Source organism: Botryllus schlosseri, chromosome 10 (genome assembly GCF_051294905.1).
Source record: "Botryllus schlosseri isolate E-star chromosome 10, Bs_hap1, whole genome shotgun sequence".
Classification (NCBI taxonomy): domain Eukaryota; kingdom Metazoa; phylum Chordata; class Ascidiacea; order Stolidobranchia; family Styelidae; genus Botryllus; species Botryllus schlosseri.
Genome location: NC_137245.1, coordinates 14948470 through 14974168, shown reverse-complemented (window position 1 = coordinate 14974168; position 25699 = coordinate 14948470). Strand labels below are relative to the sequence as shown.

Below are 25699 nucleotides of genomic sequence, written 5' to 3'. Positions count from 1 at the left end.
TAAGAAATCTTAACGACGTTCCTGAGAGCTTCTTTCAGGCTTGTTGATGTTTTTAATCAATAATCTATAGAATAAGACATTACAACGCAGCATTTTCGAAATTTTTCAAATTTTGGACAACCCTAATACACACATAATCCGGGGAGCAACCTGCCCCCAAAGGAAAATGGCGAGATTGGAGTAAATTTTTAAAATTTCAGTAATACATTCAAATTGTTATTCCTATGCAATACACGGAGAAGTCAGATTACAGAATTGCAGCAGATGAAGAATTGGCAAGGGTTACAGAGCAGAGGTAGAGATGATTGAAGATGAAGAATCGAAATTACAGAAATTATGTTGTGATTCACAAGTGTAATTTTAGTCCAGTGGTGCATTCAAGGCCTTCCGAAGAATGTGCACAGTGCCCAATAACGTGATCTTTTGGATCATGTCGAATCGAACGTTACCCGGAATTTGTTGGATATGTCTCATGAGTTTTTTGCTCACGACCCCTGTAGCGCCAATGACTATCGGTACAATGTTTATTTTGCATCGCCACATTTTCTCACATTCCATTTTGAGGTCTGCGTATTTGGAGTGTTTTTCTGATTCTTTTTGCAGTAGGTTGTGATCAGCTGGGACAGCAAGTTCAATGAATAAGCATTCTCTTTTCTTTTTTTGTTTGACGATTATATCCGGGCGGTTGCTTCTGATTTCGCGGTCAGTTATTACTGGTTATTACTTGTTCGTTTTCTGTCACTGGTGCTGGGCTGTAATCGTACCAATTTTTTGTCGAAGTGGTGATGTTAAAATGTTTGCATAATTCAAGATGAATGTAGTGACCAATCCTATTGTGTCTCCATGTGTATTCCAGAGATGAGCGGATTTGAAATTTCGATGTCCTAATCAAATCCAAATCCGAACCTTCCAATCCAAATCCTAATCCATAACTCTTTCATATTCAAGTCCATGTCCAATCCTAATCCGATTCCAACTGGAAATTCGGAAAAAATACTAATTTATGCAATGGAGGGATTCGAAAATTTTCTTTCACAATCAACGATTCACTTGATTCAAGATAACTTAGTAACCGTGGGTACATTAGTAACTGATCTGAATAAAGTTTGTCGCCATTCACCACACGACATTTCAATCTCCCAGAAAATCGGTAAATCCAATCCAAATCCTAATCCGTTCTGAAAAAAATGTCTAATCCAAATCCGACAAAATTTTACAAATCCTGTTTTTTCAAAACCTAATCCTAATCCATGCTCATCTCTGGTGTATTCGGTAGCTGCAAGTGCACCACAGCCGGACATTGGGCTCGAAAGTCACGTGACTTCTGGTTCGCTGGGGCCAAACAACTATCTTAGATAGCCGCTGCCTGTGTTAATTTGCGATATTGGTCTGTTTTTAAATCGTATTTTCTGTCTCAGTGAGGTTGTTTGAAGTACAGTTCTGGGTTTTATGTTATCTTCTATGACTTATTAGCTAGTTTCAGGACTTTTAGATACTAACTAAGTAGGATTATGTTGTTTTGCAGCCGCGCAAAATGCCAGGGTATAACGTGCCAATTTGTTATAATGGATGAGAAAACAATTCGGAGTAGTCTTTCCATCGACTTCTGAATTGCCATAAAACGACAGGAAAGTGACTGAAATTAATAAAGCTAGTGAGAATGATAAATATAATTAACATTTGAACTATGTTGACTTGTTTGTTTGGTGGTATCAAATGTCATACCGGTATCTCGTGTGCCCCAAGACAGCGTAATCGAGTCAGCTTCAATAGCAAATGATTTAAGATAAGCCACAATTATTAGATTTTTTAAAAGTGTTTATGTAGTGAAAGTGGCCTAATAATAGATGCATCAACTGCAGGCATCGGTTAGCTTTTAAGATATCTGTGCCATTTATCGAAAAAGATAATCAAGAATTTCGGTCAGCCAAATTTATATTCAACCATGCCAATCAGAAGGAAGTTATTGATTGTTTCAAGGATAGTGCTGAGAAGACTGCTATTGCCGGACAAGGATAAGAGTACCGTACTTTCGACTTGGTTTTTTTGATGATGCAGCGATTTACAATTTGGTATCATTCTAACTAAAATGTAAATATTCTTTTAATGGGAGACCAGGTCTTGATGTTACTCATGACACTACTTCCTATAATTTAGTACTGGCACTGTTGCCAATGTTTTTCTAAATTTTGGTCAAGTTTCTATACATCAGTGTTGTTCAAAAATAACTTTTTTTCCAAATTTCACTGGCTCATGAACAAAATTGTTAGGTGGCTTGAAAAAAGGTTGCACACTAGATCTGGCTCAATTCCAACATGCAGAAGTGAAGCTATCAGATTTTAAAAAAATTGAATTTATTGAAAAAATGAAATGATTTTATTAAATTCTACTGGCTATGCCATGAAATTGTTGAGTTTTCAAAAAATGTTTAGCAAATTTGGCTAGTTGAGCCAAATTAAAAATTTTCTACTTTCAGTAGCTTTTGCATTGCTCTATACAAAATTTACACAAATTTCTTTAACAAAAATCAGAGGGTAATTCATAACTATTTTATTCTCTTTATAGATACTTTGAGATGTTTAACAAATCAATGCAAACATTGATGCTAGCCTCACTAATCTGTACCTGATTGCTGTGCTAGTGAAGTTGCACTGTGCGCTATATGTAAACCATATCCGGGGCATCTCTGATCCCGGCATCTTGTATGATGCAATTGGTATCTCTGCCAAAATCTGCTCTCCAGAAGACACCATCTCCTTCATCGCAAGAACGAGAAGCACACGCACGCTATTTACCCCTTGAACTGTGAGAAAATGCAGCTCAACTGTCTATGGAATGACGTCACCGTAGGGAGGTGGAGCGACACACTTCAAGACGCTACCGGCCTTAAAAGTCGGGACCACATATACTTCCTGAACTTGTAGAAATCCACCCAAAACGCTGGGAAGGAACTGACATTGTTGTCGACATATGGTACATCAATGCCACCAGTAGGTCATTTGTGAGACCAGCCTCGTAACCATACGGACCCAACAACACTGGTATCCCTTACCGTCGTTCTCAGGGCCAGAGCACCGTGAATTTACACAAACGCCGTTCAGGAGAATGCAATGCACAAGCTGCCCTGCACTTGTCAAAGTACTTGTGATGCTGGGCAAGTACTATAGTATCACCGACTCATTTCAAAATGAAGACTTTCTTCTAAACGCTCAAGTCTATTAATGATCTTGATTTGGTAGAATAGGGACACTTGATATCTGTCAATACACACATTACAAAACTGCCGCAAACATGTCCTAAAACTACTTTAAAAAATATAACACTCCGGCAAGTATGCAATATTACATAGTACTCTGAAAAGGTGGAAATACTATCTTCTTTACTTTCATTCAGTGTGCATGCCTCCTCTTTACATCGCCTAGGTCAAGATGGGTGTCTGATTCCATAGACTACTCCAAGTCGCTTCGACATCTTCCTGTCTTTTCATTGTATCGCATTTTGTGGTGTATTGAACTGATAAAATTGCTAATAAACCAATGATGATGATGATGATCGTCTGTTTGCACCACAACATAAATGCTTTAAAGTTCAAGGGTCTCTTTGCTTTTTGATAAGCTTTTTCTTTCTTTCTTCTCTTGCTTGCTTCCATACGTCCTCGTCAGTGGTGCCGATATTCGAGCCTCATCGGCTTTACTTAGCCATCTGGGCTTGATTACATGACGCTGCTCATGTAGTTAGGTAAGCAGTGGGGAGTCCAGATAAGCCTCCGACCCACTTGCTTCAAGTGGGATTCGAACTCAATTCCAACGCTTCCCCAATCTTTCAGGTAATTTTGCAGTTACCAACCTCTACGTCATAAACTTTCATTATACTCATGGCTGAACTGAATATTTCCCAATTATTTGCCATCACCACCATACATTGCTGATATTGGATGGTCGTTGTCTAAATCATTTTGACTTCTTTTGACCAGATTCGATTATTTTTGAAGAACTCGCAAATCGTAAAAGTAGCTTAACCAGATCCATCTGAAATCAAATTTAACACGGTACGGTAATGTTACAATATTAATAATCTCCGATGTTGACTGATCACTGTCTCCGTGTCGATAAGTATACACTTGAAGCATAATAATGCTGCAGCCATACGATGAATAGTTAGTAGGTCCAGATGAAAGTACTAAACCTTGGAATTACTTGTTTGAAATAGGCTATCTTAAACTGCTCTATACTCCATCATGTTAATTGAATACTATACATTGTCATCTATCTGCACGAAAAAAATCAATCCTGTAACACAAACACATAATGTGGCAGCAAAGACCAGCGCAGTAGCAGAAATTGCGACATACAAATGCATTACTGTCGCAGAGAAGATGATACCAGAAACGCGCTTGGCCCCAGACGGCGGTTGCTATGCTGAAAAGTCACGTGACTTTCGAGCCCAATGAGATGTGCCACAGTTTCATTTTGGTTGTGGCACATTCTGCATTTGCCGTCCGTGTTTTGCTTCAGAATTCTTTTGCGATAGTGTTTTGTAGGAAGCGATTGGTCTTGTGCTGCGAAAATGAATCCTTCGCTTGCCGGTTTCAGGCCAGAGCTGGATAGCCAGGTCCATGAAAGTCCGTCTACATGGGGCTGTGAAGTTAACTTCTTGTGCTGTCCATGAAGAGGCATCGACTCCCATATCGTTTCTCTCATTTTGAGCGTTGCATTTTTGTATCGGACTCGTGCTGCTTTTGCTATTGTTGTGGGTTTAGCAACAGTGTTTTCTGCAGTGTACAGGTTAGCTGTTTCCATGTTGACTTCTCTGACGTAGTTGTCGTGACGATAGCTCAAAGATTTTGTTTTGCGCTGTTTGTCTTCCTGTGCAATGAGTTAGCAGTAAATGTTATCGCTGTTGTTGATGTACTGTGACAAGCCAATGATTTCTGTTTTGAAAGTTTGTTCAATTTCTTGTAGTCCTCGACCTCCTTTTTTTCTGGGGATGTACAGTCTTTGCGTATCAGATTTTGGGTGATGCATGTGGTGCATTGTCATCAGTTTTGTCGTCTTTGTGTCCAATTTTTTAATTTCATCTTTGCGCCAGTTCACCACACCAAAGCTATATCTCAAGACAGGCACTGCAAGACTGTTTATGGCATTGATTTTGTTTTTGGAATTGAGTTCAGTTTTGAGAATTGATTTGAGCCTGCTAATGTATTCTTTTTTTAGACTTGATTTCATTGCAGCATGTTTAATGTTGTCGCTTTCACAGATCCCTAGATGTTTATAGTGATCTTCAGCATTCAATTCTGTTATGGTTTCGTACATTTTGAAGTTCATGTCGCCAGTGCTGGTGGCTCTTCCACGTCGTATGGTAAGTTTTGAGCATTTATCCAAGCCAAATTTCATTTTTATATCTTCCGAAAACTCATGAACAATTTTCATTTGGTTATTCAGGTCCGTATCGGATTTCGCATACAGTTTCAGATCATCCATGAGCAAACGGTGATGAATCTTTTGACCTTCAGAATTTGCTGCTTTTTTCATCACATATCCTGTTTCATTTTTCTCAGCAACTCACTGAGTGGAGCTAAGCTGAGGCAAAATAGAAGTGGCGAGAATGAGTCGCCTTGGAAGATACCATTGCATATCTGAATTGTACAGGTTTCTGTTTCACCTTGGTCATGTTTGATCAACAGTTTTGTATGCCAATTTTTCATCGAATTTTCAATAAATCTGATGATGATCAGATTCATTTTGTACATACGCATTGTTTTCAGTATCCACGTGTGAGGGACTTAATCGAAAGCTTTTTTGTAGTCTATCCATGCCATGCTGAGGTTAGTGTGTCTCCTCTTGCAGTTTTCAAGAATGGTTTTGTCAAGGAGCAGGTGGTCCTTACAGCCAAGGGCGCCTTCCTTGCAACCTTTCTGTTCAGGCGGTAGAAGATTTTCTAGGTGTTTGTAGCTTCGTTTTGCCAGGATTTTGGTCAGTGTTTTGTACATGGTTGTCAGGCCTGTTATTGGCCTGCAGTTCTTGGGGTCCCTGGTGTTTTCATTTTTTGGAATAAGATAGGTGATCCCTTGTGTGAACCAGGCTGGGATCTCGTGCGAGCTGGTTGAGGATAAAAGCTCATTGTAGGTCACCGCTAGGTAACTATGTGTTGCAGTTAGTTTTTTTAGCCAAAAGTTTTTGATCTGGTCAGGACCAGCTGCTTTCCAGTTCAGTGAACTTTTTAGGGCCTTCTTGATTTCTTGTTTTGTGATTTCTGACCATTGTTGTTCTGGTGTTTGTAGATTGTCGGTGTGGAGTTCTTGTATCCAATTTGCATTTGAGTTGTGCAATTTTTTGGTTTCCCATATTTTCTTCCAAAATGATTCCACATCTGCAGTGGCTGGTATTTTGCTGCTGGTAATTTTTTGATTTGACTTTTGTTTCATCATTCGAAAAAATTGTCCAGGTTTGCGAGCAAATAACAAGTTTGGGCGATATTGTGTTTCTCGTTTTTTATATCGTTTCAATCGTTGTGCTTTGGCGCATATTCTCATTTTCAATTCTTCTTGCAACATTGTCACTTTTTCTGTTGACTGCAGTTTGGTTTGGTGCTCCAGTTCTATTCTTTTTACTTTATTTTTTACTTTGCGCAACGTCACACCTTAGTTTTGCGATTTTGTTTTCAATTCTGCGTTGCCAAGCTGGCGTATGCCTTCCCCTTTTTTTGTTGACAGTTCTTGGTATTTTGCAGTGCCTTTCTGAGATAACTGCCGCAGTGTTGTAAATGAGGTTGTTGATTGTTGTCAAGGGACATTGTGGTCTTTCTCCTTGTTCGTTATTTAGAGTTGCAGGTAGTATGGTTTCTGTCAAAATTTTGTTCGCTACTGCAATATCAGTTTTCAGTTTCTTTGTAATTTGTAGGTCAGGTAACTGCACTCTGTTATTTACATTCAATGTGGATTTCATTCGGTCGATGATTTGATTTTTGATCTCCAATTCTAATTCCATGTCTATGTCGCCATCGTTAGGTGTTGTTGATTCATTCGGGTGCCCGGTGGTATTTTGTAATTCTACTTCTGCGATGTTCGGGTCATCAAGTGATTGTTGTGGGTTCAGGTCATCTTGGCCGAATTGCAGTTCCATTGCCTCAGAGTTTTATATGTTTTTGTTGCACATTTTTCCCTCGATTTCTGCGAGTTCTTGTTGAGATAATTTTATATTTTTTATTACACAACGTCTCATTGTTGCCAGGGTATTGGCAGTCATGGTTGGAGAGTTGTTCGTTCTCTCTTTCCATTTTTGAAAAGTTCCTTCGGTTACTCCTGCCGAGTTTTCAAGTTTGGCTAAGAAGTAACATCTCATTATTTCTTTATACTCTTCTTTACTCCATCTGTGTCTCTTCTTTTTTTCTTTTGCAGCAGAGCTGTTTTGTGAGCCACAGTTCGGTGTTGCACAGGCGCCATGTTGAGTAATATCTTCTCTTTGGTGTTCCTGTGTGGTCGGAGTTGACGAGTCCTCTGGGGTCATCCGCTTGGTCCCACGGCGGGTACGTCCAGGTGTGATATATCCAGATCGTTTCGCAGGCATCCACAGCAGTGATGCGTCAGTTCAGAAGTTAGGTTAATTTAAAGTAATTAATTAATTAATTAATTTCCTATTATATATTTCTTATTATTATTAATAATTTCTTATTATTAATTATTAATAATTTCTTCTTCTTCTTCTTCTTCTTCTTATTATTATTGGTAAAAACGATGAAAAGATAGTGACGCTTTTCACATTGAAGCCTTTATGACACACCATAGCATGCATATGAGAAATGCACAAACTTATCATCCAAGAAATATTAGAATGATGAAAAAATAAATCGTCGACAGAGGTATACACAGGCATATTTGAGTGATCTGTAGGCACATCCAATTCGGAGACATAACCACTACGAATTCAGAGATATAAACATTTAAATAAAACGCCATGTTTCCTTGACATATTGAATGACATGATCTAACATGCATTCACTAGTTAATAGGTCTACTGTATTAAAAAGACCGTCATTATTAATATAGCGTTTCAGATTTGCACGTTGCCGCACATACTTCAAACAGTTCATTAGATAATGATCGACGGTTTCGGGCAACGAACATTGTTCACATAGAAGAGAATCATTGCATCCAATCTTATGCAGGTGGTAGTTGAGCCGACAATGGCCTGATCTCAACCGAAACAGAATGATTTGCTCTTTTCTCGATGCTAAACTTGGTAACCTCTTGTAAATCGTGTCTTTGATGAGCTTGTACTGACTTCCGGTGTCGCTTGTCCTGTACAGTTGATCCCAGTTGTTTCTGCACGAGTTCCTAAGGAGTGAGTAGGCATCCGCTACGGAGACGAAGTCCAATTGTTGACGGGGCGGTGTTTCTGATGCTGTAGCGCTTCTTGCAAATTGGTTGGCGATTTCATTGTGCTGAATACCACAGTGTGCTGGAATCCACACAAGTGATACTGTGACCTCGCGTTGTTTCAATTGGTGTATCTTCTCGACTATCTCGGTAATGAGGAGAGGAGCTGCGAAATTGAAATTTGCTATACACGTTAATGCGCTCAAGCAATCACTGAGTATTGCCACTCTACTGTGGGTATTATTCATCACCCAAGATAGGGAATCTGAAATAGCGTTTAGTTCGGCTGAGAATACTGAAAAATGGCGGCAATGAATTTGCAGACGTAGTAATATTTGGAATATGATAAGCGTATCCACACCCTGTCTCAGTCTTGGATCCATCTGTGAAAATCTGAGTGTAGCCATGATATGTAGAGAATATATGATCTAATGATACCGATTTCCTGACATCGGGGGGATATATCTTGCGTATTGAGTGGCACAAAGAAAGGTCCACATTTGCTGTTAAAATTGTTCATGGAGGAGTCGTCGAGATTTCGCTTCCACAAATCCGTAGTTGGTCGATATCAGCAACCCTAGATAGGATATTAAAGGTGACGAACCGTCTATTTAGCAGACTGAATGTTTCTTCCCACGAGCTTTCGAGTATATCATTAGCCAGATTGTCCTGTTGCGTTTTTAGATGGAAGCGATACTTTGAGCATTTCAACGCATGTCTATTTTTCAAAGGCATGTCATTGCATTCGGCCTCTAGGACGCATATCGGCGTGCTTCTCATAGTCCCACTGCATATTCTGAGTGCCTAGTTACGTAATGTCTAGATCAGTGGTTCTCAACCTTTTTGGCTTCGCGGACCCCTTTTGACCGTCACGGACCCTCGCGGACCCCCTCCAGTTTTAGTTCAATTTTAGCTGTATTATGGTGCAACCTTCATCCGTTTTGTGCAAATATGAATTGTAGGCTTGTGATAAACAGCAAAATATTGATTTTTCTTGAAAATAACGTCATATACTATTTATGTATAAATTGGTAGACTTTGAATATTTCAAAGCTAATTTTGCTGCTGTATTTCTTGAAGTAGCCTAAGTGGTCGTGTCTTGAAAATCCACGTCTTCGTTTTGATATGAACGAGGAGTTCCGAAAATCATTTCCGCAAAGATAGATGGAGGCTAATACAATATTAACTATAACGCTTCCGACTATACGTTTGGTGTGATTGCAACATTTATGGCACCAAAATGAAGAAACATATAATTTATGAACATATCACGCCCAGCATCTGGCGCAGGGACTGGCAACATACGCACCGCGGGTCGGATGGGCCCGCGACGGCATTTTGATCGGCCCGCAGAGAGTTTCTACCGTCAAAGTGAAATCCTAATCTAAAAGTATATAGACAAATTTTATGCGCCAAAGAATGGATCCAAGTTTTCCAACCTGAGAATGACTGTAATGAAACGACTTGTTCTGTTCGAGCAAACATTTTCGACCATGAACTATTGAACATTAACACGACAAGGCTGCGTACCAATATAACTGGTGATATGAATTTCAGGGTTGGAGCGTAATGCTTTGACAGCAACGAAACACTCCTTGTTCATCAAAAAACCAGCCTTGTCGATAGGGCATCCGCAATAAGAATGCGCCAAATCTGATAGCCGAGCTTTAAGAGTAGGTATATCATTGTCCGATTTATGACGAGTGTCAGCCGTAAATATTCGGGTTCATTTCAATATGAATATACTATTTAATTGTATATTGAATTTCTGTACCTCCAAGAAGCTATTCAAATAGTGGTTATGTATATTACAGGATCAAATGGATTTCGTGGCGAGGTTTCAATCCCTGCATTGGGAAAAATTAGGGAAATACTTCGTAAATTTTTATTTCAAACGACTGTTCACTAATTTGATGAGACTGACAACTTTAAATCGAGAAGGTTTCGCAGACATTACGAAGTCACCCTGATTGATGTTACTATCTCCATATTTTTATTTTTACCACAAACCCCAACAAAACGTCGCTAAACAGCAATATGTTTGTATCAGCAGGTTATTGGAAAATTGGCGATGAAAATGAATTTCCACACTACGATAGCTCATGTCAGACGATTATTATGATGATATGAGTCATGAGGTTTTAGCAGTTGTGGTGCGAAACTGCCTCATGCTTTCTCAAAATAAAAAATAAAATAAAAATTAGGTTATCAACCATTTTAAAAATTTAGAGGTCTCGCGGACCCCCTGAAATTGCTTCGCGGACCCCTAGGGGTCCGCGGACCCCCGGTTGAGAACCACTGGTCTAGATTTTTGTTAAATGAGTCTTGGGGGCGAAAAAGTACGCTTCCATACCATATTCTAAGACAGATCTAATAAGAGTTTTACATAACTAACAGGGTTTTCTTTACATGCGCCCCATGATGTGCCACAAAGCATTCGCATAAAGTTAATTCTCTTCATACATTTGTCAGCAACATAGGTGATATGACGTTGATAAGTCAGTTTACTGTCAAAATAGATACCGAGGTATTTGAATGAGTTCACAAACCGTATTGAATTTTCCCCCACATAGATTTCGGGCATTGTGTATTTTCTTTTCTTTGTGAATAAGACGGCCTCTGTTTTTTCGACAGATATGATAAATCCCGATTTTTCGCACCATCTTTGAATCTTGTTGAGATCATCCTGTATTCGGTTCTTGAGATCCTGTATCTGTAGCGACGTCTCCCAGATAACACAGTCGTCTGCATATAAACCAAATTGACAAAGCAATGTTGAGGGTAAGTCATTAGTCATTATTGAAAACAAAATTGGAATAATTACACTCCCCTGCGGTATGCCATTCTCTAATATATACCTTTCGGATGGACTCGCGCCTACCCGCACTTGAAACGTCCTGCTTTTGGAGAAAATTTGCTATCCATGACAACATGTAACCGGCGACACCCATGCATTTCAGTTTGAAGACAACTGCTTCCCGCCAGACCATATCATAAGCGCGCTGTATGTCGAGGAATACTGCGAGTACGAATCTTCCATTATTGATAGCGTTGTATATATCATCGTGCAGCCGCACTACATTGTCCAGTGCTCGTCTTCCCCGTCTGAAACCACATTGCGACGAATTCAACAGTTTGTTCTTCTCTAAGTACCAATTAAGTCTGGTCGTTATCATCGTTTCTATTATTAGCCTACAACTAGAACAACAACTACTCAATTTTCGAAATCAGCGACTAGAACTAGAATTAGAACTTCTGAAAAAACCGTTTGTTATAGTTGACCATCAACTAATTAATTGGGTAGTTCGTGCAAGTCTGTCGGAGTAGCTTTATTGGTTGGTAGTCCTACAGACCAGTGTTGGGATCAAGTCAGTACCTTCGAGTCACGAGTCATTTCGAGTCATTGCACATTTTGACTCGAGTCAAGTCAAGTCAATAGATTTTCGAAGGTGACTCGAGTCAAGTCAAGTCACTAGATTTTTGGAGATGACTCGAGTCAAGTCAAGTCAAGTCACGAGTCAAGTGACATTTCAAGTCAAGTTGCCTTTTCGAACTATGAGGTATGCTTACGATATTGCATTTTGCTAGCTGTCTGCAATACAGATTGAGTGGTCATTGATTCTGAACCGATGAAAGAATATGAAGTTAAATATATACGCAAGAAGGCGCTGCATCGGTAACATATACGTAGAAATGCTAAACTACGTAAGTAATAGCATAGCCTCAGCTTATAGTTACCAGCCAAAATAGAGAATGGAGAAACGAATTGATAAGATGCAATACATCACCCATTTACAAATTGATATGATATAATTCGAGCATGCGCCAATGGTTGAGGACTATATAAACTATGTTCGAATTCAATTTCAATAAAACAAGAAGTTTGGATCAGGTAATAACAGAGAACAGTAATAGACATTTTGCTATTTAATTACTTTACTATGCTAGTTAACGTCAGCGTACACTGTAAGCTTCGATCACTTCGTTAGCGGTCAATTTATTAGTGAGAGAACAATGGAGGCTCAGTAAAACGCACGATCACTGGATGATTGGTCGCTCTCACGGGTTACAGCAACATTTCGCGAACAATCCAATAGCAAGATACAGTGATTGTTATTGACATCGATTGCTTGATGACTTGAAATTGACTCGTGAATTTTGCTTCGAGTCACGAGTCAATCCACATTTCTGATACGCCGAGTCAAGTCAAGTCAAGTCATTTTAGAAAAGTGACTCGAGTCAAGTCAAGTCATACGAAAAAAGTGATTCGCGTTTGACTTGAGTCATCCCAACACTGTTGGGTAGCGCATCATATCAATTCGTTTCAACTATCTGAAGTTTCATATTCTATTCCCTATTTTGTAGTTTAATTATAGACGTGAGACAGCCCACCCATTAGGGGTGTATGTGTATAGATTATTAGTTGCTATTGTAATTGTACTGTTATCTCTGGGGCCGCCAAGTGTCAAGCACGAACTACGTAAAATTGACGCTTGGTGAACCTATGACAATGCATATGCTTCTTGTCTGAACTGACTGCCGTGAGGACGCAGAAATGAAGCTATCTAAAAAGTATGGTGCATCTCTTTACATGGAATATATTAGGAGGTCTTCCACAGACGGAGGGTGTATATAGTTACTTGCGTAGTTTAGCAATTCTACGCATGCGTGAGCTAAACAACACCTTTTTGCGTTATATTTAATTCTAAATGCGGTCATCGATGGCGAATGTAATATGACTTAATCACACCTCGTGCTTCAAAAACACGATATGACTTGAATTGTGACTTGACTCGTGACAGGACTTGACTTGGCTTGACCTGACTCGACTTGACTCGAGTCACATCCAAGAATCGAACGACTTGACTTGACTCGAGTCAAAATGTGCAATGATTCGAGATGACTTTTGACTCGATGGTATAGTGAGTTGATACCAGCACTTGGTTTAGCGGTAGCGACTATAAACTCGCCAGGGGAGCGACCACGTTTCCAACACAACAAATATGCAATGACATCCTATTCTCAACAATTGCCAAGGAGCCAAGGAACTCACATAAGACGGATATATGAATTTGAGACGCATGTATCCGAAAATTTCCGCAAGCGAATATACGCCATACACGAGATCTCGAAGCCACTGCGACTATCAAAAAGGGAATCATCGATATTTATATGACTTCAGACCTGCCATTGCAAGGTGAACGGACACTATATAGAGTCGGTTGTCACAATGATGGCCTTTGTACAAAATGTGGCGTGGCAGAGACGGGGGAGCATTTCCGGCTTCAATGTCCTCGACATTGTATCACTTCGCGGCAACCGCTACACCCTGTTACCGGTGATTTTACATGCCGGATGTTTATCTGGGCTCCTCGTGGCCGACTGCAGCCGCGGGCATTGCAAAGCTCAGAAGGATAAGGTCAACCGTGCTATAAGTCGGAGGCAGCAACGCGCACAATCAGGACGTATGGGGATGATAGCGACTGAAAAATGACTATGAGAGAGGTTAAAAGACGTTCCCCATAATACAAGAAATCAACGACCCCATGAACACTATGAAATTTGTGTCGTGGAGTACAGGGTCTATAAAGGCTACATGCTCCATTGTATTGTGCTCAATAATACAATAACACCAGTGATTGACCTTGTTACTTATCGAGAGGACACTGCAATGGAGTAGGAAAATCGAGTGTAGCCTAGGCTTACCATATTTTGGAAATCTAAAAAGAGGACACTTTTTCAGAAATTTTAGACTTGCAAAATCGGAGAAGAATTCTCAAAAACCGGTGAATTTTTCCCACTTTGTGATCGGTTGACTAAGAAAAAGGTCATCTTTTCGCTCAGAGATCAAAATACCGTTTTTCTCCCCGCGTTGCTAGATGGATGACTAAAAAAAACAAAAAACAAAAATAGGTCATCTTTTCGCTCAGAGCTAATATCACCGTTTTTCGCTCCGAAATACCCGCCGTAGCGTCACTTCTGTGCTAATTTACGGCATATCACTCGCAATGTGCTCTAAATCTAACCTAAATTTTCAAAAAAGAGGACAAAATCTCAAAAAAGAGGACAAAAGGGCGTCCTCCGAGGACACTTTCAAAAAAGTCAAAAAAGAGGACAAATCCTCTTAAAAGAGGACGTATGGTAACCCTAGTGTAGCCTATACGGTATAGTGTATAGTATTTACTTGGTATATAGTTTGGCATGGTGCACAATGCAGTACATACATACATCTTACTGACAAACGTTCAGTAGAAAGTAAATTCGCTTTAATTGAATGGTTTTGTTTGAAGAGCAAACTATCATAAAAGATGCCTTCAAAATCGAATGTTATGATAATTGACGTTGAGCAATGAACTGCAGTATTACATTACGGCCACTATATCGGCGATATAGCATATTAAAAAACATATTATACTTCCTGTTGAGTGCCAAGCGACAGTCCTACTCCTACACGAATATCCGAGGTTAAATGCGATATCCCAGTAAATACGGAGTGTCTTATAGAAAACGAGTCTGAAAGTTGGGCATGATTTATTCTGGAGTGCAGCAATAGGAAGAATTAATATTATGATATTTAAAAGCAACCTGAGTGGCACATATCACAACGATGGTTTTTTGAGAAAAGTATGTAGGCTACGGGAGCCGTGCCACCAGAATCGGGATAATTATTTATTCATATTTCTTATCTATTTAGTAATAGTTACTAATAGTTTCATTAAGAGTTCTTCTAGCATATGTGTTATATATTCGTTCGATATTATATTATGCATAGCGCGGCCTATAGTTGGAAGTCTTGTATATATGTCCCATTGTCCATGTCCACTGTCCAGGCATCGTGTTTGAATCGAGCCGGGGTATCGTTGATTCCCTTTATGTCTCCAATTTATTAGAACCCAAGCCCTGTACTTCATTTTTGTAATCTAAGCAACACTGCCAATATTAGATATTTCGAACTTATACTTATTTCGGAGTCTTGTAAAGAAAGGTTGCTCGTATCTTTCAGGTATCTGGGGCTCCTCATTGTCGAAGGCTTCGTGATTCACATTTTGTCTCGACAATCTGGTTACCTCAGGGGCGGGCAACTTCTCCAGTTGGCGGGCCGGATATAGGAAAATTAGGTACTTGGCGGGCCGGATTACTGAATCGATGCATTATTTGCCCATTTATCCACGTAAACAGGGAATAAATCGTATTTAATGAATGTATGTTAACGACAGCAATATCACTTCATAGCCATTTCTCACCGATAATGACGAAGATAATGTGGATTTGAGAATATAGCATTGTCATATACAGGCGCCGTCATGTCTGCTTCCAGCTGATCAATTAACACACGGTGCAATCAATCGGTCCCCAAATTTACCAAAATCTCAATTTATTAGGGTTGAGTAGGTGACGACATAGCGTCGTTGTTTAACTGTGTGGCCTAATTAATCACGATATGGAATTCATGCTGCCCGCGGCCTCCACGAAATTTGAAAAGTGGCCGGCGACCCGTTTTGAGTCGGCGACCCCTGGCATAAGCGGTGTCTTAAGAAAGCCTAGAAGTGTGCCGTGCTGCAACTAGGCGGCTACGGATTTAAAAATAATATATATCAGCCTGGTGGAAATGGTCATTGTAGTCGACAAACACCGTGATTACCGCAAACGACATTAGGATTGAGAACATTGTAAATGCCGATAATGCTAGTCTTCTCGCTTCGACGAACTTATCCCGTAAGCTCCACTCTCGCACGCTGCGGATACACGTATATAATAACATACAGTCACTAAAATTTGACGTAGTAAGCAAGTAGTGAGGAATCTCGACAGACTGGAGCTGCAGGCCACATTATCATGTAAGACGGAAAACTGTCCGCGGGCCGGACAAAATCCCTTTGCGGGCCCTATGTTGCCCGCCCCTGGGTTACCACAATATATCCAGTACCGATGCACACGTCATAGTCGAAGGGGATAAATCTGGCATAAAATCGAACTGAACGTTTTATAGAAGGATTACGGATGCCCTCAGTCTTGTTAACGAATTCAAACCTCACAGCATCGAAGACCAAGATACAAAAACGTAACCGTGGATAGCATTTGGCGAAGCACTTGGCTGGCTTCTGGCTGGTTAGGAATATTGCATGATCCATAGCTGGAAACGAACTATACTGACTCAACACATGACCAACACGACTTGAAAGCGCTGAGAAAGGAGGTACATTACAAAACAATGCGGTAAATCACAATAGCCGCCAACGGTACAATAGTTAGAACTCACGAATGTGATTGCCGCATAGTACGATATTGCCATTACAATCAAATCATATTGCGTCCGGCTCACGCAAAGACGCATTGAACTCACGCAAACCCTCGTAATTCGAGACGAAACGCCACGTTTTGTAATCAAGGAGGTCGCTTGTAATTGGGCCATGTAGGCAATGTAAGAAGTCTAAGAAAAACATTCACAGAGGGTTCCTTTATTTTGCACAAGGAAACTTATAAAACTTATGTACAGGGGTGGCCAACCTTTTCGGCCAAAGTGCCACAAGAGGTTTACCAACCATTGTGCGGGTCACTTGAATGTTGATATCCTATTTTGTCGTCGGATAGGAGCGAACCGGATTAGGTAACGGTAAAAATAGGACTTATATTACTGCGCATCAAAATCGATAACAATTATGCCACGAAAACTTTGTGTACACTGCACACTGCACAGTGTACAAGTCCCAGCCGCGCTAAGCGAGAAATATTTTCAAGCTTAATGAATGGATTCGTTCAATAATATTGTTAGTTGCATATATTGCGGGTCACCTCTATACCGTTGAGCTCATTTGGCCAGGACATGATTAATCGGTGCTCGGACATATCAATATAGATGATTTCAGTGAACATGCGTCTATCATCATGTGCAAAGGTCTCATCGCCGACGATCTGTCTGCGAGTGCAGTCGCGAAGTCGCATGTTGGACGACACGTTCTCTCATAATTGCGAATATAGTAGATTTAATTTTAATTTTCAAGAGGGGTCACCAATACTAAAAGCAAGAAATCGAGTGACGATAAATCGCGCGAATTGCTAAAAAAAGATATCAAGTCAATAAATCTGCCAGGAAATGCTCTACTTTGTCCGAAAGTTTGCGGTCAGGGTTATCAAATTGACGGTAGGTCTTGCAAGTTCACAATAAACTGCCTGGGTGATTTATTTTTTGATATTACGTTGCGGGCCACGGGTTGGCCATCCCTGGTCTATGGTAATACTGTTTACATAGGGTTACCATACGTTCTCTTTGAAAAGCATTTGTCTTCCTTTAAAAGGATTACTCCTCTTTTTTCAATATATTGAAAGTGTACTCGGAGGACGCCGGAATCTCCTCTTTTTTGGGGAATTTGTCCTCTTTTTGTAGAAAAAGTATTAAAATGTCTTCGAAAACTAGACCTCGACGCAGCGAACGTCAGAATTTCGTAAATAATCGGGTAAAACGGAGGATGATCCCAAGTGATGACCTATTTTTAGTCAGCACCGCAGACGTACGGTAAAAAAGCGGGTAATTTGGGAGTCGGGTAAGAGTGATGACCTTTTTTTAGTCACCATTGATCGAAAACTTTTTTAGAATAACCATTTTCTTTTCCGATACTACACCTGTCAGAGTTTTTTTTTAAAGTGTCGTCTTATTAGGATCTCAAAATATGGTAACCCTAGTTTACATGATCATTCAATCGTTGATTTGTTTTGTTGATGGCGGGGTGTTCCTGTTGTGAGTTCCGTAGTTCGTGTAGTCGTATCGGGAGATGAGCATGGTATCACGACAAGATGTCTGGTCCGTCCCCGAAACGCTTCTTCTCTCGATATTGGCGAAAAGAACAATATTATACGAGGTGGCGCTGTGGGTGTATCCACGGCTCTCGGCACGCGAGACTTTAATCGAACAGATTAGTTCGTGTACAGATACATTATGAAAATCTATATCACCGCCTTAGAAAGGCATATCTGAATATATTCTTTGTTATCACTGCAATATTGATACAGTTCACTTGGGCGTCCGTTTAGCTGACAAAATCAGAAACGCTTCTAACATCAATGCACGTGCAATCCTCACAACCAATAAACCAAAACATGTATCATACCTAGATGGGAATTAATGTTGGTGAGGTTCATGTATTTCACCAATGATAATCATCACCAAAATTACTATCATTGATGAAAATATAACGTGCAATATACATATACCAAGTTTATGCAGCAGATATCGACAGTCGCCACTCAAAAAGAATTTACTAATTTTGAGTATAAATTTAATTGCCCCTATAAAATGCAAGGTACTGTGTTTGACGAGCAAAGAAACCTCGTGCAAAATCGATTTTTCGTGTTAACGACAACCGTTCCGCTAATTCGGGATGAGCCCTCAACTGTGGTATTGAATTATGGCTATTATTTCGCCGATATCAAGTTTATTGAAAACAGGCTACTATCAGCGAAGTAGAAACCCAGCAAACACAGAACCGTAAAAAAACCTTTCGGGATGGTTTCGAATGGTTATTTTAGGGTTTCGATTTTTATGTTTCAGAGGTATGTTTAAAATACGTAGGAAAAATAATCTTGAGGATCAAATTATTCTGTATGAATTCCAATTTGGTGGTAAGTATTCTGATGTGGGAAGCTATTTGGAACCTGTAGATACCGTTGCGTTTTGATAGAGTGCTGCCATCAGTATAAATTCATGTTACTTGGTCGAAAACCTTATTTTCTGATTTACCGTCATCATTATATACAGCCTATATTCATTGTCTCGTGAGTCTCGTCTGTTTCGCTAGCTGAGCATGAATTCCAGTTTTATTCCGAGTAAATATAACTAAATAAGTCGAATGGGTGCACTGTACGTGGTTATCCGAGCGTGACTTCTAGATTATTCTGGAAGTTTGAACCGCGCTTCGCGCTTCGTTCGCGGGACGCCTGTTTCGGAATGTGGTTGTAGTTGTGTATGTTAAATTCTGGAAGCTGGAATTGCGACTGGTACCGGATGTGGGTCAAAACTAGCTGTACGGTACATAGTTGAGCGAGTAATATGCTATTTTGAAGGAATACCCTGTAGTTTATGACTCCAAGAGCTGTTTGACTTGCTGCAAACAGTTCGAAAATTACGTCTATTTCGGTGGCAGTAATAATAATAATACAAGCATTTTCAGCTATTTATAACATTATAATGTAGCATGTTATCAGGGACAATCACCGTACCGGACTGCATACTATATGGGTTGCTCAATGGCTTGGTCGTCTGCAGTTATCCACGTAAGTTTCTAAAATTATGGGGCATCCCTAAAAGACGGAGAAGCGGAGGCAGCGGAGACAGCGGAGGCAGCGGAGAATGGACCCTAAAACGCGGAAGCAACGGAGACGGCGGAGAGAGCCAAAAATGCCGATTCCTAAAAGACGGAGATAGCGGAGGAAGCGGAGAGCTGAGCTTTCGGTCATTAACCTTTACAGACACACGCGACATAGCGGACGGATACTGAAAGCGGAGTTCGGGACCCCGCGAAATGGACATAGCGGACGGTTATATAATATAGAAAGCGGAGATCAAGGCGTATCGGAAGATGTTTCGAAGCAGTAAAGAATAACGGAGAAGTCAGCCATGCGAGTTCAAGGCCAATTTGGCGACTGATTGCCCGTCGATGAGATGACATAGCGGGCGGTTATATAATACAAGGAAAGCGGAGATCGGGACGCATCGGAAAATGTTTCGAAGCAGTGGAGAATAACGGAGAAGTCAGCCGTGCAAGTTCAAGGCCAATTTGGCGACTGATTGCCCGTCGATGAGATGACATAGCGGACGGATACTGAAAGCGGAGTTCAAAGCCCCGCGAAATAGACATAGCGGACGGATACTGAAAGCGGAGAACTAGGCGTATCGGAAGATGTTTCGAAGCAGTGGAGAATAACGGAGAAGTCAGCCATGCGAGTTCAAGGCCAATTTGGCGACTGATTGCCCGTCGATGAGATGACATAGCGGACGGATACTGAAAGCGGAGTTCGGGGCCCCGCGAAATAGACATAGCGGACGGTTATATAATATAGAATGCGGAGATCAGGGCGTATCGGAAGATGTTTCGAAGCAGTGGAGAATAACGGAGAAGTCAGCCATGCGAGTTCAAGGCTAATTTGGCGACTGATTGCCCGTCGATGAGATGACATAGCGGACGGATGCTGAAAGCGGAGTTCGGGGCGTAGCGAAATATATTTCGAAACAGCAGAGAATAACGGAGAAGTCAGCCATGCGAGTTTCAGGCCAATTCGGTGATTGCTTGCCCATCGATGAGATGACAGCGGACGCGTTTCGTATGACAATTTAACTGATGATAGTTGTGGAATATTATACTGAACTACTTTCTACTTTACAAAAACCGAATTGCAAATGTAATTAGATACTTGGTTGCGCCGATAGCAGACGATATATATAAACGTAAGACCTTAGTAGCTTTCACACTCTATTTAACGTCCACTTGCGAATGAATATAACTTTATTAGTTACACGAGCTTTCGGAGCGCTGCTCCTTCATCAGGTGTCAAAGCAAAAGTAACGCAAAAAGAGCAACGCAAAAATATTTTCAATTTGAACATATGCATATTATGACATCATAGGGAATGAGAAATTCTAGATACTGAAGTCGCGTACTCTATGACGTCATAGACACAAATATCAAGTTTTGATTTGAAATGCAAATAGTGAGTTGTGTGCCTAAAATCGGATTGGATAAGGTGTTTATATGCTAATTTGAAAAGAACAAAAAGTGCTAAGTCAAGCATTCATGGTGTAGTGAGACATACATCCTCTATCTATATTCAGCCCTTGTCGGAAAGTATCAAATTTGTCGATATATTTTTGTTCTGTAGCCTTGCGGAGAGTAGCGTCTTCCATGTTCCCGACCAATACATTGATAGTCATGTCGCTCTCCGAGTGCCCAGCGGAAGAAAAATGATCACCGACAGGCTTCGATTTGTTACCTTTCGAGATATCATGTCGGTGACCATTTACTCTCTTGTGGAGAGGTTGACTGGTTTCTCCTACGTACCATGCATTCGTACATCCTTTTCGACAGCGAATCAAATATACGACATGGCCTTTGATGTTTCCATCCAGTACACTGTAAAAAAGGAATAGTCTACAGCAAAGCCCTTCGAATTCATAAAATTTGCTCGAAGAAAGAGGACAAAAATGAACATTTGGAAGTTTTGAAACACGAACTAATCAAATCTGGCTACGATCAACAGCTGATAAGGAATCAAATAAAAAGGGCCCTCAATGTACCACGAGAGAAGCTCCTTGATTGCAGTCGAAATCACAATGAGGAAACACAAGATCGCAGAGTGCCACTGGTCACTACATATTTCCCGGGAGCAGAAAAGATCCGTAAGATTTTACGAAAACATCAGCGAATACTAATCAACGATCCGAAATGCAATGAAGTATTCCCGAGAAGACCTATTTTAGCCATCCGGCAACCACGCAACTTGCGTAACATTTTGGTAAATAGTAGGCTACCTCGGTCAAGACGAGAAAATGGCGTGGAAAATTGCGGACAGCCATCATGCAAGACGTGTGCTATTCTCAATCACAGCACCGTGATTACAAAAGGACCCACCCGGCACAACATCAAAGGCCATTTTACTTGTAAATCAAGTAATGTCGTATATTTGAAAGGATGTACGAATGCATGGTACGTAGGAGAAACCAGTCAACCTCTCCACAAGAGAGTAAATGGTCACCGACATGATATCTCGAAAGGTAACAAATCGAAGCCTGTCGGTGATCATTTTTCTTCCGCTGGGCACTCGGAGAGCGACATGACTATCAATGTATTGGTCGGGAACATGGAAGACGCTACTCTCCGCAAGGCTACAGAACAAAAATATATCGACAAATTTGATACTTTCCGACAAGGGCTGAATATAGATAGAGGATGTATGTCTCACTACACCATGAATGCTTGACTTAGCACTTTTTGTTCTTTTCAAATTAGCATATGAACACCTTATCCAATCCGATTTTAGGCACACAACTCACTATTTGCATTTCAAATCAAAACTTGATATTTGTGTCTATGACGTCATAGAGTACGCGACTTCAGTATCTAGAATTTCTCATTCCCTATGATGTCATAATATGCATATGTTCAAATTGAAAATATTTTTGCGTTGCTCTTTTTGCGTTACTTTCGCTTTGACACCTGATGAAGGAGCAGCGCTCCGAAAGCTCGTGTAACTAATAAAGTTATATTCATTCGCAAGTGGACGTTAAATAGAGTGTGAAAGCTACTAAAGTCTTACGTTTAAATGTAATTAGTTCATCCAGAATACTGTTCAGGTAGATTTTGAAGTAATTGCGAAACATTACCACTTCAGTAAGTACGGGAAATAGCCCAAATCTACTTGATTACCCCGAAAAAGTAAAAATATTCAACATATATAATATCGGAACAACGTGATGTGATAAAGCAAAAATAACGTCAGATTCGTATTCAGCGCCCCCAAATTAGGTATAATTGACCCGAAGAAGTCCTGGCGAAAAAATCCTGTAGATCAGCGTTATTGGTGCTGCGGCGTGCGACGCCATCAAACCAGGAAATTGGCCCGTGAGCACATTCTAGTTTGAGACCTCTGCACTAGTGACTATAATGCGAACTCCGTAACAACTTGCTATGAACCTAATATCGGTGCATTTTGCCTGGCCTTAACAATCCACCTTTGCTCGACTCGATCTTCTCCTTATTTGCTAACACATGTCACTTCATTAACGAAATATCTTTTACAAATTATATACAGATGTTACCAAAATGAAACGAAGAAAATATATACAGTCATGATAAAAGGTTAAATAAAAGTTCACGGCTGAATTTTAGCAGCTAAGCAGTTTCTCCACTGCTTCGAAATATCTACCGACACGTCCCGATCTCCGCTTTCCTTGTATTATATAACCGCCCGCTATGTCATCTCATCGACGGGCAATCAGTCGCCAAATTGGCCTTGAACGCGCATGGCTGACTTCTCCGTTATTCTCCACTGCTTCGAAACATCTTCCGATACGTCCCGATCTCCGCTTTCCTTGTATTATATAACCGCCCGCTATGTCATCTCATCGACGGGCAATCAGTCGCCAAATCGGCCTTGAACTCGCATGGCTGACTTCTCCGTTATTCTCCACTGCTTCGAAACATCTTCCGATACGCCCTGATCTCCGCATTCTATATTATATAACCGTCCGCTATATCTATTTCGCGGAGCCCCGAACTCCGCTTTCAGAATCCGTCCGCTATGTCATCTCATCGACGGGCAATCAGTCGCCAAATCGGCCTTGAACTCGCATGGCTGACTTCTCCGTTATTCTCCACTGCTTCGAAACATCTTCCGATACGCCCTGATCTCCGCATTCTATATTATATAACCGTCCGCCATGTCTATTTCGCGGAGCCCCGAACTCCGCTTTCAGTATCCGTCCGCTATGTCATCTCATCGACGGGCAATCAGTCGCCAAATTGGCCTTGAACTCGCATGGCTGACTTCTCCGTTATTCTCCACTGCTTCGAAACATTTTCCGATACGTCCCGATCTCCGCTTTCCTTGTATTATATAACCAACCGCTATGTCATCTCATCGACGGGCAATCAGTCGCCAAATTAGCCTTGAACTCGCATGGCTGACTTCTCCGTATTCTCCACTGCTTTGAAACATCTTCCGATACGCCCTGATCTCCGCATTCTATATTATATAACCGTCCGCTATGTCTATTTCGCGGGGTCCCGAACTCCGCTTTCAGTATCCGTCCGCTATGTCATCTCATCGACGGGCAATCAGTCGCCAAATCGGCCTTGAACTTGCATGGCTGACTTCTCCGTTATTCTCCACTGCTTCGAAACATTTTCCGATACGTCCCGATCTCCGCTTTCCTTGTATTATATAACCGCCCGCTATGTCATCTCATCGACGGGCAATCAGTCGCCAAATTGGCCTTCAACTCGCATGGCTGACTTCTCCGTTATTCTCCACTGCTTCGAAACATCTTCCGATACGCCCTGATCTCCGCTTTCTATATTATATAACCGTCCGCTATGTCCATTTCGCGGGGTCCCGAACTCCGCTTTCAGTGTCCGTCCGCTATGTCGCGCGTGTCTGTAAAGGTTAATGACCGAAAGCTCCGCTCTCCGCTATCTCCGTCTTTTAGGAATCGGCATTTTTGGCTCTCTCCGCCGTCTCCGTTGCTTCCGCGTTTTAGGGTCCGTTCTCCGCTGCCTCCGCTGTCTCCGCTGCCTCCGCTTCTCCGTCTTTTAGGGATGCCCAAAATTATGCTTATATGAGTCCTTTTCGTATCATATTATGATAACACACCGTAACATGTAGGAGATTATATGACACGGCCTACTGGGTATAATCTTAGCGCTGGCGACCAGCTGTACCAACTACTTTTTCACTGATTCCTAAAATAGTAATTAAAATCTCGTCCGGGCACTGAAACCCCCTCAAATCAAAGTTGGAAATTTTCATTTTACTGAACAATAGGGGCGCCCGAGCTGAATGCCGATTAACATTTGGTACGCACGGTACCGATTGTGACGCCATGCCATTGAGCGTCTCGGCGAAGTCAAGCCGTGCTCCCGGTGAGGCCGTGACCCTCTGAGTATGTTGCTAGAGATTGATGTGATGCCAATATACGTCCTATTCGAGTAGTTTTAGTATTTCGCGTCGTAGCGCATTTACAAATTTGAGAATACAAATGATAGCGCTGAAGCCAACGCATATTGTAGAATTTACTATCAACATCAACGTGTACTTATTTGAAGCTAGCTGGCCAATTTACAAAACAATTATATAGTTCCATTCGGGTCTTGATGGTTCCTAAATTTTATTCGAATTGGCAATATTGGAACGTAGTTTTAGGTGTTGCAACCAATGTTCCCTGTAAGCTGCTCAAGTGTGCAATTGCGACATGCTGACACCGTATCTGGGCACAGAAAATTTAAGCTGCGCACAAAACATCAAAGTGATGACTTTTTTTTAGTCGCTACGCACTGTTGTCCAAGTTGGATCTATTTATTTTTTCACCCTAACTCATTTCTTCGAATGAAACTTTAAAAAGGGATTACCGGTGAATCATGATCGGACTACACGTGAAACATTTCATATACATGGCTCAGAGAATTCCTCGAGGCGTTCTGCATTTTGGTTGTTTCTTTAACTTATTGGCATGTCGATCCATGATATACATAGCCCTCAAGCCATGTCATTAGTTTGCAGTATTTTTTTTTCCGACCGAATGGATTTTTCCTTTGATAGATTAGATTTATTCTGAACTTT

The 25699-nt window shown here is 40.9% G+C and overlaps 1 long non-coding RNA gene across 1 annotated transcript in view; it reads left to right on the top strand.

Annotated features, from left to right (window-relative positions):
- Positions 1-19463: 19463 nt before the first annotated feature.
- Positions 19464-25699, top strand: part of LOC145448350 (uncharacterized) — a 28626-nt gene continuing 22390 nt past the window's right edge. Inside the window, exon 1 of the long non-coding RNA XR_013917878.1 lies at positions 19464-19642. This is a non-coding gene — a long non-coding RNA (uncharacterized LOC145448350). The remainder of the gene's footprint in view (positions 19643-25699) is intronic.